Below are 16,802 nucleotides of genomic sequence, written 5' to 3' on the forward strand. Positions count from 1 at the left end.
CAGGGCCTGATTAAGGCTCACGGGGGCCCGAGGCACAGCTAAGTTTAGGGGCCCCTATTGGCAATTGCTTTCGATGCAATGCCATGTAGGCTACTCTGTACGAATGATGAAATATGGGTTAACAAATAGTTCAAGCAAAACTATAACTTCATAAATATTAATTTAGCCAATTCACCTACAACTTTCTAATGGTATAAACACTCTTATACTTGTTACAAAAATTATTGGATGAAAAATCTCTCTAACAGATTGGAAATTGAGCGCATTTCATACTGGAAACATTAGCACAATATACACTTGAATTTGAACTAGCAGAGTTTATTAATGGTTCCTTGAAACCTATCAAAGTATTGACTTTTTTATATATGATGGAAGGTCGGCATTTTAAAATTCTATAGCAAGTATATATATATATTAATTATGGTTGTCTGGTTTGGAACTAAACATCACTTAAATCACTAACACCAGTAGGCAGTAACACCTTGTAGTAACACGAACAAGCTAACCAATTAAAAACTAAAAGCAAGTGTAAATATAGCCTCAATAGCGTTGCCAGATATGGAATTCTGCCCTAATTTGAGGAAGAGTTTATAGCTGTTGAAAACAAAAACTTGTATTTTGGAAATTTTTCTTAGTCTTGGGCAAAGATCAAAACCCTAACCTTATTATTAACTCTAACCTTTTTACCTTAACCTTTCTTAACTTTAATCCTAACTCTGGCAACACCTGATTGTAACCATGGCAACAAGTGGATAAAATCAGCCATTTCGAAGATAAAAATTGCAATACTATCCGGCATGGCTGACATAGCATTGCATATGTGTGCATACAGCTTTACATTAACATACAATACCATTTCTGACCTTGAAATCTGCAGAGACTAGGGGAGCAAACTTAGGATGAATGTATTGCTATTATTCACGACATTAAGAAATACCAACTTCATATAAGAAATACTAACTTCAAAATATAAAAACATTTTATGCAAAATTGACCTTAACACACAAATTTAAACATTTTATCGGGCCCCCTGAACGCAAAAAATTGAAAATTTTGTTGTTCTAAACAAGAGCATACCCATGAGGGGGGCCAATCAAAATACAAAACTAATATAAAAAACAATAGTTTATGCAAAATTGACCTGAGCACGCAAATTTAAACATTTTGTCAGGCCTCCCTAAACTCAAAATATTGAAAATTCAGTAATTTAAAAAAAGGGCATAGCTTAGGCTACCCATGAAGGGGCCCATTCGACATACGGAACCAATATAAAAACAATATTTTATGCAAAATCGTTGAAATCAATCTTTTTATTGCGTGAATTTAGACATTTTGTTGGGCTCCCTTGAACTCACCGGGCCCCGGTGCAATGCACCGGTTGTCCCCCCTCTTGTGGGCCCTGCCTACGGTACTAATGTAAAAAATTTGGGGGCCCCCAAAACCAAGGGGCCTGAGGCCTGTGCCTCATGGTTAATCAGGCCCTGGCTGAATGTGATTATGTAGTGTGGCAGGTCACAAGTTACATAATATCAACGTAAATAAAATGACGACTATAACAGGCAGAAAACATATGTAGCGAATAATTTCACTAAATAAAACATTCCATATTCTATCAGTAGTTCAAAAAAAAAAACTAGCCAGGGAAACTAGATATTAAAAAGTTATGCACACCTATTAACCCTGTTTCAACTTTAACACATTTGAGAAAATTCTCCAAAGTTAATTTCTGGTCTAAGCCTCGTAATACTTAGATTAAACTATTAATGCGGGTTTTTTTCGATATTTTTTTGACGTTCTTGTTCGTTAACAGTTGCAGCTCCGCCTTTCCTGCAGGACTCTCATTGCTCAGTGAAAGATGGCCAGATGTGACTTGAATTGACAAAGCTAAAAACTATTCGGGAATAGCAGGACTTGTTTTCCCAACTGTGACGTCACAACTAAAATGAACTCAAGTGGTGTGGGCGCCTTTTTTATAGAAGTTATCATTTGTAATACCCTTACATCATTGAAAGACAATTAAAAGCTTTTTGTTGATTTGTACATAACGTTGAGTTTTGTCTACTTGTAGGATGCTGGGATCCCCATCCCTGTGCATTGAGTTTTGTTTATAATAAATACGCATACGCATACGCAAATGACCTGGCTACTCTTTATTCTCACCGCAAATGAGAAAGAGTGCAGAACACCTTGACTAAGGATATGGACATTCCAGTAGCGCACCCAGCATGGGGCTAAGGGGGCTCAAGCCCCCCCAAAACTCGCCACAAAAAATAAAGTTTTTGTATGTTGCCCATTTATACCTTTTGCTTACCGGTTAGATATGAATAAGACACAACAATACAACAGGGCCGAGCATTATAACAATATATTTTCCATATTTGCAAATAGTTTTCACAGTCGAGCGTTTTCGGCTTAATTTTAAGCCCTCATCAAGAATCAGAAAATAATTAATAAATGCAATAAATTTTAACTTCTTGAAGGTAAATTTACATTAGGAAAAGGCAACTACATAAATAACTACAAAAAAATTTGCACCACAGGGAACGTGATACATCAAGTAAATGTTGAGGAGAATGGACGCACCTCCAGCAAATAATTATTTGTTTAATTTGGGTTGTAGCGTATAGCGTATAGCGTTAACAGTGCTTCCTGAATTTTGGTGTCAAATTGGGATGGCTTTTGCGTAAAATTATAAATGAATCAGCAGAGAATTTTTGATCTGTGCAAAAAGAACGCTCCATGATATGGTCTTTGATGGCACCTTTCTTTAACTCCCTATAAAGTTCAGATGCTCCCGTACTCTCGTGGTCAAATGTCTGGTGGACAACTGGACATACCGATGTACCATACCGTCATACGTCAATGCCGAATCACCCGGACATGTAAAACTGTATAGGCCTACGACATTTGAGCATAGAAACGAAAGCATCTGGGACTTTAATTGAAAATACGAACTAATTTTGAATGTTTTGTAAACAGGAAAAACGTCCACATCAAATTTACTGTTTACAAAAGTAGTGTTTTGTTTCAAACTGTTTTCGTGCTAGTTGTTGGCTTCGCACTGATCTGTGTTGGCAAACGGAAAGCAAGTTTTATCTTGTCATAGGCCTACATGACGAAAGGTCGAGATCTATAGAAGATTGCGAGAGTGGACGTAGGGATGAGAGTGCTGATGGTTCTAATAGCTTGGGGTTCACTAGGCCAACTTCAAATCTGATTTGAGAGAACGAAAATTTTGAAAAATTGCTTTGAATTTGTGGCATTTTGAGAGCATGTTCAACAAAAATTTAGGTATGAATATTACTGTAATATGGTGCTGTCCGGTGGCATAGCAAAAGGATAAGATGATGCTTTCCTCAGCACTTTTCGGAAATATAAAGCTATGTCTCTATGTTGATTTGGATGCAACTTATTTCGTCCCCTAAAAAATTCTTACCCCGATTCCGTACCCTGAAATTGGAGTAACAAAATCAAATTTCGACCAAATTCGTCCCCTGAAAAGATCGAGAAAATTTTTGAAATGTTTGCTGCAACTCCGATCAGCGACTTCGGCTCTGTTGTTTTTTTCTCAATCTTTTCAGGGTACGAAATGTTCAGGGGACAAAATAGGTTGCACCCGTTGAGTCTCTATGTTTTCTTGTTGCTAATTCCTTTGTTGAATTCACTTTGTTGAATTTTTCCATTGGAAATAACAAAATTACTGCATTTTCTGAGTAAATTGCGGGCCCTGTGCGATCGCACGGTTTGCACACCCCAAAAACCGGCACTGATGGCCGGTGATGGGCATTGGCCTACTGTCACTATTGTCGCAAATCACTCGACCGACATTTCTGAATTCGCCCCCCCCTAAAAAATTTTCTGGGTGCGCTACTGGGACATTCTATCTTCCTATCTGCACCAATGGCGCCTCAACTTGAGTGAAGCGAAGACCGTGACTTCTGCCTTCCACCAATGTAATAAAGACTCAAACAGGGAAATTAACATCCAAAATAACGGCCGGACACTTCCTTTTGAAGCCACACCCACATACCTTGGGGTTCGACTTGATCGGTCTCTTACATACCGCAAACACCTAGAACACTTACGCGGAAAAGTGACAGCTCGCTCTGCTCTCTTGAAACGTCTTGCTGGTACAAGGTGGGGTGCTAGCCCCTCAGTGCTCAGAACAAGTGGTTTAGCCTTAGTCTACGCCCCTGCTGAATACTGTGCTGCTACTTGGTGCAGAAGCGCCCATGCTGACCTTGTCGATGTGCCAATCAACAACTGCCTGCGAACTGACACAGGTTGCCTTCGTCCAACTCCAACTGACTGTTTGCCTGTCCTTGCAAACATTGAGCCAGCTGCGCCAACGTGCTGTTCTTTCCCTGAGCCGTAAGGCCCTAAACCCCGGCCATCTGCTACACGCAACCACGCTGAGATGTCCACCAAAGCAGCGGCTAAAATCAAGAAAGCCATTGGTACGCGCTGCACAAGACCTTCTGACAGCCTCTGGTGGAAGCCCTAGCAAACAGTGGTGCCACGCGGCGTGGAGTGAACAATGGTCAAGCAGCACATCCCCACTTCGCCAAGTATTCAGATCCCCGCCCGAGAACCAGCTGGGCCATGGCCTCTCTAGACTTGCCTCATCAAGGCGTAACCGTTTGCTCACTGGTGTTGGACGCTATGGTGCAGACATGCTGCGCTGGGGTTTGGCAGAGAGTGCTGCTTGTGAGTGTGGTAAAATGCAGACGGCGGCCCAAATTATCAAGGATTGCCGGCTATACAGACCACCTCATGGTATGGAAGGCCTAGTTTCTATAGATGACGACACCAGGCAGTGGCTAACCAACGGATGCCCTGACCAGGGCCGGATTAACCATTAGGCTAATAAGGCTATAGCCTTAGACCCTGGAAAAATTCGGCTCTCAATTTTTTTAAGGTTAAAGTTTTGTAAGGCTGATAGTGATATAGATCCAGTACCGGTATAGTAAAGTTTTTGCTTAAAAACGAATGACTGAGTTGAGTCAAAACATATGAAGACTAGAGCCCATTTTCCAAACCACGTAGGCGCCACTTTTACAGAAATTGAGTTTAAAGCAGCGGTTTTCAACCTAGGGGTCGTAGCCGTTTTTCCGAGGTTTGCAAGGCGCTTGAAATTCCAGTGTATTCTTTTCAATTCTTTTTTGCGAGAAAAAATTAAAAACTGTGTTTTTTTCGCAATCGACCATTCCTCTACTTGAGGTTATTATATTGTTTAAGCTTTCAGACGTTGCAAGGCTTTAACTACAGGAAAGCATTCGATATTTTTCACCAATTTCTTGTAGCCTACGTTGCTCTGTGCAGACTAAAGTTAACCAGTAGGCTAACCACGCTATGGTAAAAAAGCAAAATTATGTAAGTTTTAGAATCCTATGCAAAATATAGATTTCTCAGTAGGCCTATCGTTTTCAACGGCATTGAAAATATTAGTGTGGGCTATTTTGTTTGAAAGTTCTTCAGCAACAGGTGCACGCATTGACAAACATAGGCTAATAGTTAAAAATATGCAGCACCAACCATCTCACTGAAACTGAAATACATGTAAATAAATTCATAAAAAAATGCAATAAATTCGACCGGTGAAAGTGCGAAAACGTAGATTATTCTCATTATTTTTTCTCCTATTATCTTGCTAAGCTTCATAGAAAATGGTCATAGCAATAGGAGCAAATGTAATAAAAGCCGTAATCACATCGCAAAAAAACGTTTTTCGTTTCGGAAGTTTACGTTAAAACAGCAAAACTAAACATAACTGGATGTCGGAATGAATCAAATTTGGTTAAATTTTGCATCAAATAACTTATGATTTTGTTGAACACTTTTATGGGGAGTCGCAAGACTACGATTGCCCTGACGAGTTTGCGGTGGGGAAAAGGTTGAAAACCCATGGTTTAGCAGTGGTTTTCAACCTTTTTGGTGGAACGGAACCCAATAAAACATTCCAAAAGCTCGAGGAACCCCTGTTCAATAATTTAATTGACTTATCCAAAAAACATGGTTTGATTAATAAAATGAAATTAAAATACTCATGTTCAGAGTTATTTATGTACAATAAAAATACAAACTGTAACAAATTACATTTATTCTATTAAAAATCCAATGAGAAACTTGAGCCTGGTGTTTCCTGCACAAGTCTTTAATATTGGGTCGTGTGTTTAACAGACACACACGAAGTTCATCTTCCACAGACAGCAATTGTGCTCCCCTCTTGTGCTTGATGGTTGTCAAAGCTGAAAATCCAAACTCACACAAGTAGGAGGTTGAAACAGCATAACAAGTCGCAGCGCTTTCTGAGCAATCGCAGGATAGGCTACTCCTTTTCAACCAACAACCAGAATGCATCCAGACTTATTTCACAATGCTTCAACTTTAATGTTCTATCACTTGAAACACTGGCAAGTTCTTCTTCTTCTGTTAATGTGAACTGTCCTTCAGATGGCTCAAATTCGACAAATGGGTTTCTCACCCAGTCATACTGGTCAACAGATATCGAGGGAAAACATTTTTCAAGATTTATTAACAAAGTGTCCAAGTGGTTCAAGATTAGTAGTGCAATTTCTGGACAATTACTTAATAGCGGCAAACCAAGGATCAAATTTGTTAATGGTAGCAAACCTAATCAATATTTGATTATATTTAAACAATATGCATAATTGCATATAATAATAAAATAGACTCTCGGATTTGAATGTAAACTTGGAGAACCCCTAGACTTACTGGTGGAACCTTAGGGTTCCGCGGAACCCTGGTTGAAAACCACTGGTTTAGAGTGTAAATAGGTAGAGTATTAGTAGATACCTACCATCCACTTCTTTCTTTCCAGAATCTTTTCCATCTGCTTCAAATTTGACACTAAAAATTGCGTGTGTTTCCAAAACCAATTAGGCCGACGCGCCATCATTAGCCATTTTTCTGTTACGTTTATGTTATTTTGCAGTAAATAATTTCAATTTTTCATGTATGTATTCTTATTAAACCATAGAGAAATAAAACATAGTAACTTTAGCGGGTTTAGCATACTTTCTTTCACACAAAATATAACATAATTAAAATAAAATAAACTCAAACGTTTTCGACACGTACATGTGTCCTCATCAGGAATTAAATCTGCAATACATTTTAAGTATTCTTCTTATTACTTTTGGTAGCTTGGTGTGCAAAATTAGGCCCTTCTCTAGTAAACAGCCTTAGGCCTACAATGCCCTTAATCCGGCCTTGGCCCTGACATATAGCGACAACACGAGAGAAGAAGAGTTTTGTTTTAGTAAAATATGAGGATTCCTAATTTGGAATGCACAATAAAGGCAGATAAAGAAAGTTACAGAAACACTTCACTAAGAAGCAGCATGAGCAGTGGGACAACATTTTCTCTGACTCTAAATATCTCTTTTACTGAAATTATTAAGTAGGCTAATATAAAAATATAGCCATCACCCAGTCTGGCATGAAAAGTGCAACACAGCAACTGGTTCATGGAATGAAGATAAAGCAATCGGTATGCTTCTCATGAAGATGAAGCAATCGGTCTGCTTCTCATGAAGATGAAGCAATCGGTCTGCTTCTCTCGTACAGAAGAGCTTTTCAATTGAACCGACGCCTGGAAAATTTTTTTTTTTTTTACTTTATCTGTTGCAGGTGCAAGAAACGCAAGAGCCATAAAAGCCCAATAACCCAAGAAACAGGAAGCAGCGAAAGTTGTTATCAGTCACATAACTACTTCCCGTTTCCTTAGAGGGATATTGCAATGTGTATAAACTGTAAGTCATATTAGGAAATTTCGCTAATATCGTGATGTACTGTCACAATTAGTGAGTTATGGTAGAGATCTAAGACTGAATTTTCCCTTCACGTTTTCTATGATCTTTGATGATGATGACCCCGATGAGAAATTGAACAGTTAGACTGATAGATCTGAGCAATAATCAGAGATTGCAAGTCGTATTTAATGCTTCCCAAACTCCTGTCTAGGGGCCAACCTTCGTCTAGAGGCCCAAGCATATTAACTTTGTGCAGCATTTTTTCGGATTGTAATTTTACGTGTAACATTTAATATGCTCAAATATAACATTTAATATGTTTTAACTTATTCAAAGGACCTTCTAATGATCTCCTTTTTAGGGTGAAACAGGCTGTAGAGTAGAGGTTTTAGAGAATATAGTCACTATATTTGATGTAATTCGCTTGACTTTTTGCTTGGCATTGAGCACTTTTTGTTAATAGCATTTATTGTTTAACATTTCCTATATATTGCCAGCTACGACAGATCAATCATGTGATTAAACAAATTTGCAACAATTATTTAACTGTGACGGAACAATAAACCATAGACCCTATATAACAAAATTTCAATATGATGAAATGATTGTGTGTGCATTAGAAAAAATATTAATGAATTGGGTTAAAGCATTCGCTTCGTACAACATCAGGCGGGCCAGATTAAATAACCCAACCTAAAAATGTTCTGTCACGATTTCTTTCTATCTCTTACCAGGAAAGAGACTTGGAAAGGATTAATGACGTAGCTTAATGGGATATCACCAAAAAGCAATCAATTAAATGTCGGATAGTTCTACTAGTGAAATGATATTGAAAATTCTTGAAGGACTTTAACGAATGGTTCAGCACTTCCAGCAAGTAATCAAAGGAATAATAACAGTGAACAGCAATAGATTCCAACGCTTACAACTATTAATCGAGTTTAACGTAATCCACTCACAGCTTCTCATACGATTCTAATTTCAATCAGAAATTATATTAGCATCAGCTTTGGTTTACTCGTATTCAATAACTTCAACTCTCGATCAACAATAATCTTTGCGTCTATGCCCAACTACCGCTACTACAATAATAATCATCTCTCATAATAATAGTTTACGCAAATTACGCTACTATTTATAGTAGGTTTGATGGTCTAATACAGAGGTGACGAACCTGCGGCCCGCAAAACAATTTGACAATCGCTCATGCATTAAAGATAAAAGACATCTCAAAGCTGTTTTATGCCTTCACTGGTACACCTTTCCTTTGTTAAGTCGTTACAGGTCGAGGCTGACAGATGAAAATCTTATTATGCAGTTGAGAGTTGCCACATCATCTGTTCGACCTAATATTGAACGCTTAGTCAAGCAAAAAACTTTCCAAAAATCCCACTAAGCAAAAAAATTCAATGCTTCAATGTTATTTTTTAATATTTTATGCTTCAATGCTGCATTAGATAGCTTTAGCTATATGATTCGCATGGGTTTTTGTTTGTTGTTTGAAAAAAGAAATTTCATTAGCTGATTTGTTTCGGAGCATAATGGTCGAAACATTTAGTCAACTTGAGCAAAAAGAATAGAGCCAAAAAAGAAGAAATCATACTCTTATGAAAGCAAACGCTTCGAAAATTAAACTGTCTTCATTATCAGTGCAAGTACTGTTGCTCTATCCTTTTTGTTCAAGTTGATTTATTTTTATTTTTTACTGTTGTATGTTTCGATTCTGCGTAAGATAATTTCAACTGTGTGGGTTTTATTACTTTCATCTGCCGTTTGTTACTTTTCATGAATAATATCTTGAGTCGCTTCTAAAAGATTTCATAGTAGGTTACGATTAAAAAGTTGTGTGGCCCGATAACTCATGTGTAATTGACAAAGTGGCCGGCGACCGCAAAAAGGTTCGCCACCCCTGGACTCTAATAACTTCGATAACTTCAATAACGTTACATCATAATAACGCATTGTTTTGTCAAATTTTACAACTGGCAAACATCTTTATGATGTCACAACACCCAACACCTGGCAAATCAAGCAAAGAACATTCCCGACTTGCACGTTCACAAACTGGAAATACGTTACATAATAAAGATTTTGCAATCAAAATTCTACTAGTAAACATCCTTATGTCGTCATGACAAACAACATTTGGCAATTGTGAAAAACAAAAGAGTATTCCAGGTTTGCATGTTACAGAATGTTCTTGAAAGCAGTTACATAATAAAGATTTCGCAATCAGAGGTTACTACAAGACAGTGACAGATAATATCTAGGCCTACCATATTTTCATCGCCTAAAAAGAGGACACGTTTCGCCAGAAAGTAGAATTTTAAGCTTGAAAAATCTTTTAGGCCCTACATCTTTTTAGATCATTACAGAATAGGCCTACGCAGCAAAAGTTACCAAAAAAAAACAAGAAAACATATTGACTGAACGTTTAACTTATTCTTTCTCATTTTTAGTGCTTCCTTAAGACAACAAATGATTTTAGCCTATACTTTTAGCCTATAACTTACTATACTATTAGTCAGCAAAAAAGTTAAAAAATACCTAATTTTCAGACAGTTTCAGTCTCAGCAATGATCGCAAAAATCTGCAACATGTGACAAATCAGGCACGATCTCCAGGTAGCCAAGGCTTCGAAATTGTTAAATTATTGGCAAGAAATATGATTAAAACAGTACAGTAGGCTGCAGTCCATAGGCGTAGCCGGGGGGGGGGGCGAAAGGGGCCTTGGCCCCTCACAAAATTTCAAAGTTTGGATTCCGAAGTTGAGCCTTTTGTTGAAAATATAATAAAATTTGTAAAAAATCATATCGTTTTTCAAGACATCTGGCAATTAACACCCGCCAGAACTTGTTTTAGACACACAGAAAGACACCCATAAATTTTGTAAAACCAAATGAACAAAGTAGGCCTATTTTTAAGTCACATTCCGGCTTTGCGTGAAAAGCCTGATTACTTCTCTACAGAGCGTTCTCAACCATGACTGAAACGACCTGAACGTTTTGCTGAAGCATATAGGCTACAGAGAGCCATGTGAAGTACTCGGAGTACAAGAGATGACGTCCCGTCAGCTTAATGGTTGCGCGCCGGGCTCAAGATCAGGCGGCGCTGGTTCGACTCTCCGGGCGTACGCTTGAAAAACGCATTTCAGAACTGCTCTCCATTCAGCGGCACCTAGTGAACGGAATAATTCCCCAGCAACAAACACTTCAACAAACGGAAAACTTCACTCACCGATGCCAATCTCGGTAGCCGGCCTTATGCCAAGAGACTCTACAAGTATGCAAAACTACCAGGAATAACCTATCGAGGCTTTGTCAGTCCGAGGATAAAGATTAAAAACCAAACCAACCAAGCTGACAATGCCCAGAATAGTGGGGGTTTACAGTGCTAATGTTTGTGCTGAATCGATTTCCCAGTATTTCCAACGTTCAGTATATGTCCCATACATGGACGGATTGAGTAACTCTCTTCTGGAACGATTCAGAGACAACCTTCATTTTTTGCGTTGCTATCCATCTTTCCACGAAACAAACCAACCAAGATAGATGAGAATGAGCATTATTTGTATTCTTTAGATAACCTTGAGAGCGAAGTAATTCTCTGGAAGTCTTCTCTGACTTCTCAAGTCAACCAAGAAAGTTTACAAGAACTTCTTTTGAGTGGTAAGTATTGTCCAAGCGTGCACAGTGCAATCCGAGTCATCCTGGCCTTGCCAGCAACAATAGTTGAGGCTGAAAGGTCTTTTTCATGCATGAAGAGGGTCAAGACCTGGCTATACGCTCAACCAGGGGTGTGCAACCTTTATTACAGGAGGGCCAGATATAAATAACTGGGTGAAACCGCGGGCCGCACGTTTATTTAACATATGTTTTCTAGTAGTTGCAGGCACAAAACAGTACTTTTTTTGTTATTCATGTTAATCTTATGGCATTATTAGAGGTTATCTCTTTGCAGAAATAATAAGTTAAGACGCATAAATTTCTGAAGAAAACTGCTATTCAAATTTATTGTCCCACCGTCCTATTAAACGAGTTCAGTGAGAAATTTGCAGTTGGCTTCTTTTTCCGACGCTTTTTCCAAATTTACCGTACTTTAATGGAAGTGTTCGCAATTCGAAATCCATTTTCCAAGTGTTCGTCTGTCAGAACTGATCGATAGGGAGATTTCATGACGCCAATTTTAGAAAAAAATTGTTCGTACAAATATGTTGAGCCAAAAAGAGCCATTTTTGAAGCAATGGATTTTTTCCAATGTGGAAAGTCATCTTGGTTGAGATGTTTTCCGTAAAAATCGCCAAGATTCATTTCTAAATACTTTGCTTTCAAATCCGTTTTTTCTTGAAAATCAATCAGTTCAAGTTGGACATCAGCTGGTGCTTTGTCAATGACTGTGTCGAATGGCGAAGAGAATATACCAAACAAATATTCATGAGATTTGAAGTCCTTGAAACGAGCCAAAAATTCATACAACAATTTTTCAAATTTAGTTTTCTTCTCAGGATGCATTCCATAGGCATAGTCTTTCAAAGTTGGAAAGTGGAAAATATTTTCTATCTCTGTATGTGAGCTTTCCAAAGTCGAAATTTTTTCATAAAGCCTTTTATGTGACCATACATTTTTACGTTCCAAATAATTAACACAATGGATTAGCGGTAGCCGGTGGGAGATTTCTAAAATGGTTAACAGAAGATGCGAAATCTATAATAATCCACTCCACAATGAATTGTTCACACGTACCAGACTAAACTAAATTATAAAGACGTTTTGCAGGCCGCACACAATTCAAAATTGGCACATCTTTGCGGGCCGCACAATTTTTCTTCGCGGGCCGCACGTTGCACACCCCTGCGCTCAACAATGACTTCCGATGGCCTCTCAGATTTGTGACAGTATACGGTACTTCATTGCCATCGCGAAAGGATCAGTGAGAAGAAGATCAATTGAGTTGTTACACATATGGCTGGCGGAGGCGACGAATAGACTTTTAATCGCGATGTTGTCATTTTCTGATTATGCAATAAATACATTTTGCTTTATGTTTGAAATTACTTTTTGAATCTCTCAAAAAGTCGATTTTATACTAACAAGGTCAAGGAATGATTTTAAATCATCTTTCGTTTGCTGTATGTTTGGATGGTTTTTATCAAAAGTGTTGATGGGTTTCACCAGTCAAGTTTTTTTTTTCTGCGCTTTCAGCGTAATATGTATTAGTGTTTGTGCTGGGCATTCCGAAATGTGGTAGCGGTACCTAATTTGGTTTGCATTTTTTCCGCAATAGAATTATTTTTATATGGACTGTGCGTCTGAATTGAACAACTAATTAATTTGCAAAAGCTTGCAGCTTACTTTGCCCACTAATCAACCCTTATCAGTTTTTGCGTCTATAGGCTTCTACATCAGGTGGTGGTGTCTTAAAAACAAACACTTTGTAACTCATCAAATATTTGGCCCCTCCATATTTTTTTTCTGGCTACGCCACTGCTGGGCTGCACATAACCGTTACGATGCTAAAAATGGCGTGAACTAAAAGCTGTTCCTTTCCTTGCTAAGCTGTACCCTATATGCAATATCCATGCCACGATTTCTTCTACTATAGGTTAAGTGTTACACACATTGCACTTTTAGACATTCGTTTCTTTTTGTTTCAAGTACCAAACTGAGTTGGTAATCAACAACGTCTACAAACGTTGTATCAATATAAAACGTATGTAGGTAAAAGAATAATTTTTGTGAAAGTGTGAGCATGGCCTTTAAAATGTCGTTTAATATCTTACAGTGAACCAGGCAATGAACGTTCCACAACAGTTCCATAAAATGCGCCAATTTCTTGTAGAATTTATAAATCAGCATGCTATTACTGGTAGGCCTATGCATTATACAAAGTGCTTAGAAAACAAATAGCCTACAAGCCGTCGCTGAAATGTCATCAAGCAATATGATCCCGTTGAAAATATAAGCATGAAAACCCAAACTGTCAAAAAAGAGGACATTTGATCATTTTTTAGTGTCCTCGGAGGACAATTCATTTTTCTTGAAAAAAGAGGACAAATCCTCTTAAAAGAGGACATATGGTAGCCCTATAATATCACATCGCTCAAGAGTTCCACAATCAAAACAGCACGTTCGGTCAAGATACAAAGCAGCCCGTCCCGAGGCCTTGCACATTGACTATGACATGTTCCAACCTAAAAAGAAATAATTAGCCTAATAAAAAAAACAATAACACTCTGTGAATTCCGCTATTCGCACTTGCATCATCTTTGAAATCTGCACATGCACATCAGAACATATACTTATTTACTAAATACACTAACAACTTTGCAAAGCTCAGAGAAGTTATGCTCCATGGCATAAATACAGTTCACACCAACCTTTCCAAACCCACCTCAAGCATATTTCCGAACTGTTTCACATATCAGCAAAAAATAAAATGTTTGTTTATGCAATGGAATGACTGAGCATAACAACAACAACAATGTGCTGATGGATTCTCATACAGCCACTGTTTGATTTACAATAATGTTGATAATGAATAGAACCCGCAATAAGTGTCGTGGGAGTGCTTTCTTGGCCTTATGTTCCAACGAGTAATCGGAAGAAATTGCAGCAATCACAGGAAGTACTCCGCTATGGAGATACGATCATTCATATTCGTTGCACAGATGTTCAGATACCACAAAATAGCAGTAATTAATTTGATCACTACACAACTTCTAGCAGTCTGGTGTGTTTCGTCCGTAACCAAATTGTATTGTGTGTTGTCACAATAACAAAAAAAAATCATAATGATGCTATCACAATATACAAGGTACAGTATAACGATGTTGTCACAATAGACAAGGTATCAGTAGCGCACCCAGAAAATTTTTTAGGGGGGGGGCTAATTCAGAAATGCAGGCCGAGTGATTTGCGACAATAGTGACAGTGACAATAGGTCAATACCCATCCCTTTGATTAATGCGGTATTTAAAAGCACTTACAATCCACCGGTTGCCGATACATCAGGATGCGTTCTCTCAATCAGAATAGAATTTGGCCTAGTGAACCCCATGCTCAGGCGCGGATCTAGGAGTTTTTTTCGGGGGGGGCGGGGGCAGAAAATTTAAAAATCAATTAAAAAGAAAGAAAAAGATAAACCAGATATGAACAATGATACTACGACACAGCTATTTTCATCAATTGTGAATGTTTAAAAAATAAATTTTGCCTGAATAAAAATTGCCAAGCATGCAAAGTAAACTTGAAATCTTGTTTAAAACCCTGTATACATTGTCCATGATCAATTGGATATTTGTATGTTTGCAGGCTTATATGGTAATTGATTGAAATTATAATGAAGACTAAAAACTATAAAACAGCCATTCAAGGTTTCAGATTGTTTCAACTGACGTCATTTGGTTCAACGTTGGTAGCTCAGTCAGCTGTGTCATCTTCAACAAATGTTGCCATTAAAGTGTATTTGAAGTTGTACGAAAGAAAATAACGGAGTTGATCGATGGATAATTTCAACCATAATAATAACAAAAAATTATCTCCCCCCCCGTGGGATAACTTAAGTCCGCCGTGGGACTAAGATCAGCTGTTTAGCAGCATATCAAATCATTTGATGCGGAAACATACAATTTCAAAAATTTCTCACAAAATTTTGGGAGGGTCTTGGGCCCTCTCCATAAATCTGCGCCTACCCATGCTACTAGCACCATCAGCATCCTCATCCATACGTCCATCCTCGCAATCTTCTATAGATCTCGACTTTTTTGTCATGTATGACAAAATAGAATTAGCTTTCCGTTTGCCAACACAAATAAGTGCGAAAAAAGCAACTAGCACAAAAACAGTTTGAAACAAAACACGAATTTTGTAAGCAGTAGGCTACATATTTTGATGTGGGCGTTTTTCCTACTTACAAAACATTCAAATTTAGTTCGTATTTTCAACTAAAGTCCCAGACGCCTTCGTCTCTCTGCTCAAATGTCGTATACAGTTTTACAGGTCCGTGTGATTCGGCATTGACGTACGGTACATCGGTATGTCCACTAGACATTTGACCACGAGAGTACGGGAGCATCTGAACTTTAGAGAGTTAAAGAAAAGTGCCATCAAAGACCATATCATGGAGAGTTCTTTTTGCACTGGTCGAAAATTCTCTGCTGACTCATTTAAAATTTTACGCAAAAACAAATCCCAATTTGACACCAAAATTCACTGTTATGATAGGAAGCACTGTTAATCAAACGCTACAACCCAAATTTAAGCAAACAATTATTTGCTGGAGGCGCGTCCATTCTCCTCAACATTTACTTGATGTATCACGTTCCCTGTGGTGCAAATTTTTTTGTAGTTATTTATGTAGTTGCCTTTTCCTAATGTAATTTTACCTTCAAGAAGTTGAAATTTATTGGATTTTTATAAATATTTTCAGATTTCTGATGAGGGCTTAAGTTAAACCGAAAACGTTCGACTGTTAAAACTATTTGTAAATATGTAAAATATATTGTTATAATGCTCAGCCCTGTTGTATTGTTGTGTCCTATTCATATCTAACCTGTAAGCAAAAGGTTTTTTTTTTGGGGGGGAGACTTGAGCCCCTTTAGCCCCATGCTGGGTGCGCTACAGCAAGGTATAACCAGATAATCCTCTGCTACTCGACAGATTTTGATTCTTCCACTTATCCCTGTTTTCTTGTTTGCTCTTCGTTTCGCCACATTTAATCCTTTTGATCTCAGAATTTAATATTCTTATTTTCGTTTCTCTTTATCTTCCATGCAACTGTGTACTTGTTGTTGATTCATCATGTTGAAGAGTGCCACTAATCAAATGGATGTTGCTTCTTATTATTTCAATCAAAAATCAAAATCTCCTCAACCACTTTCCGTTTGTGAAACCTCATTTCCAGATCACATTCTCAATTCCTTTCACAACAACCTTGTTTATGCTTTCAATCTTTCAACAGTTGTTTGTTGTATCTGAACAACTGGACATCCCAGTGGACTCTCAATCAAAGTCTTTGTCATGTTATTTC

The sequence above is a fragment of the Aplidium turbinatum genome, chromosome 9, assembly GCF_918807975.1.
Source record: "Aplidium turbinatum chromosome 9, kaAplTurb1.1, whole genome shotgun sequence".
Classification (NCBI taxonomy): Eukaryota; Metazoa; Chordata; class Ascidiacea; order Aplousobranchia; family Polyclinidae; genus Aplidium; species Aplidium turbinatum.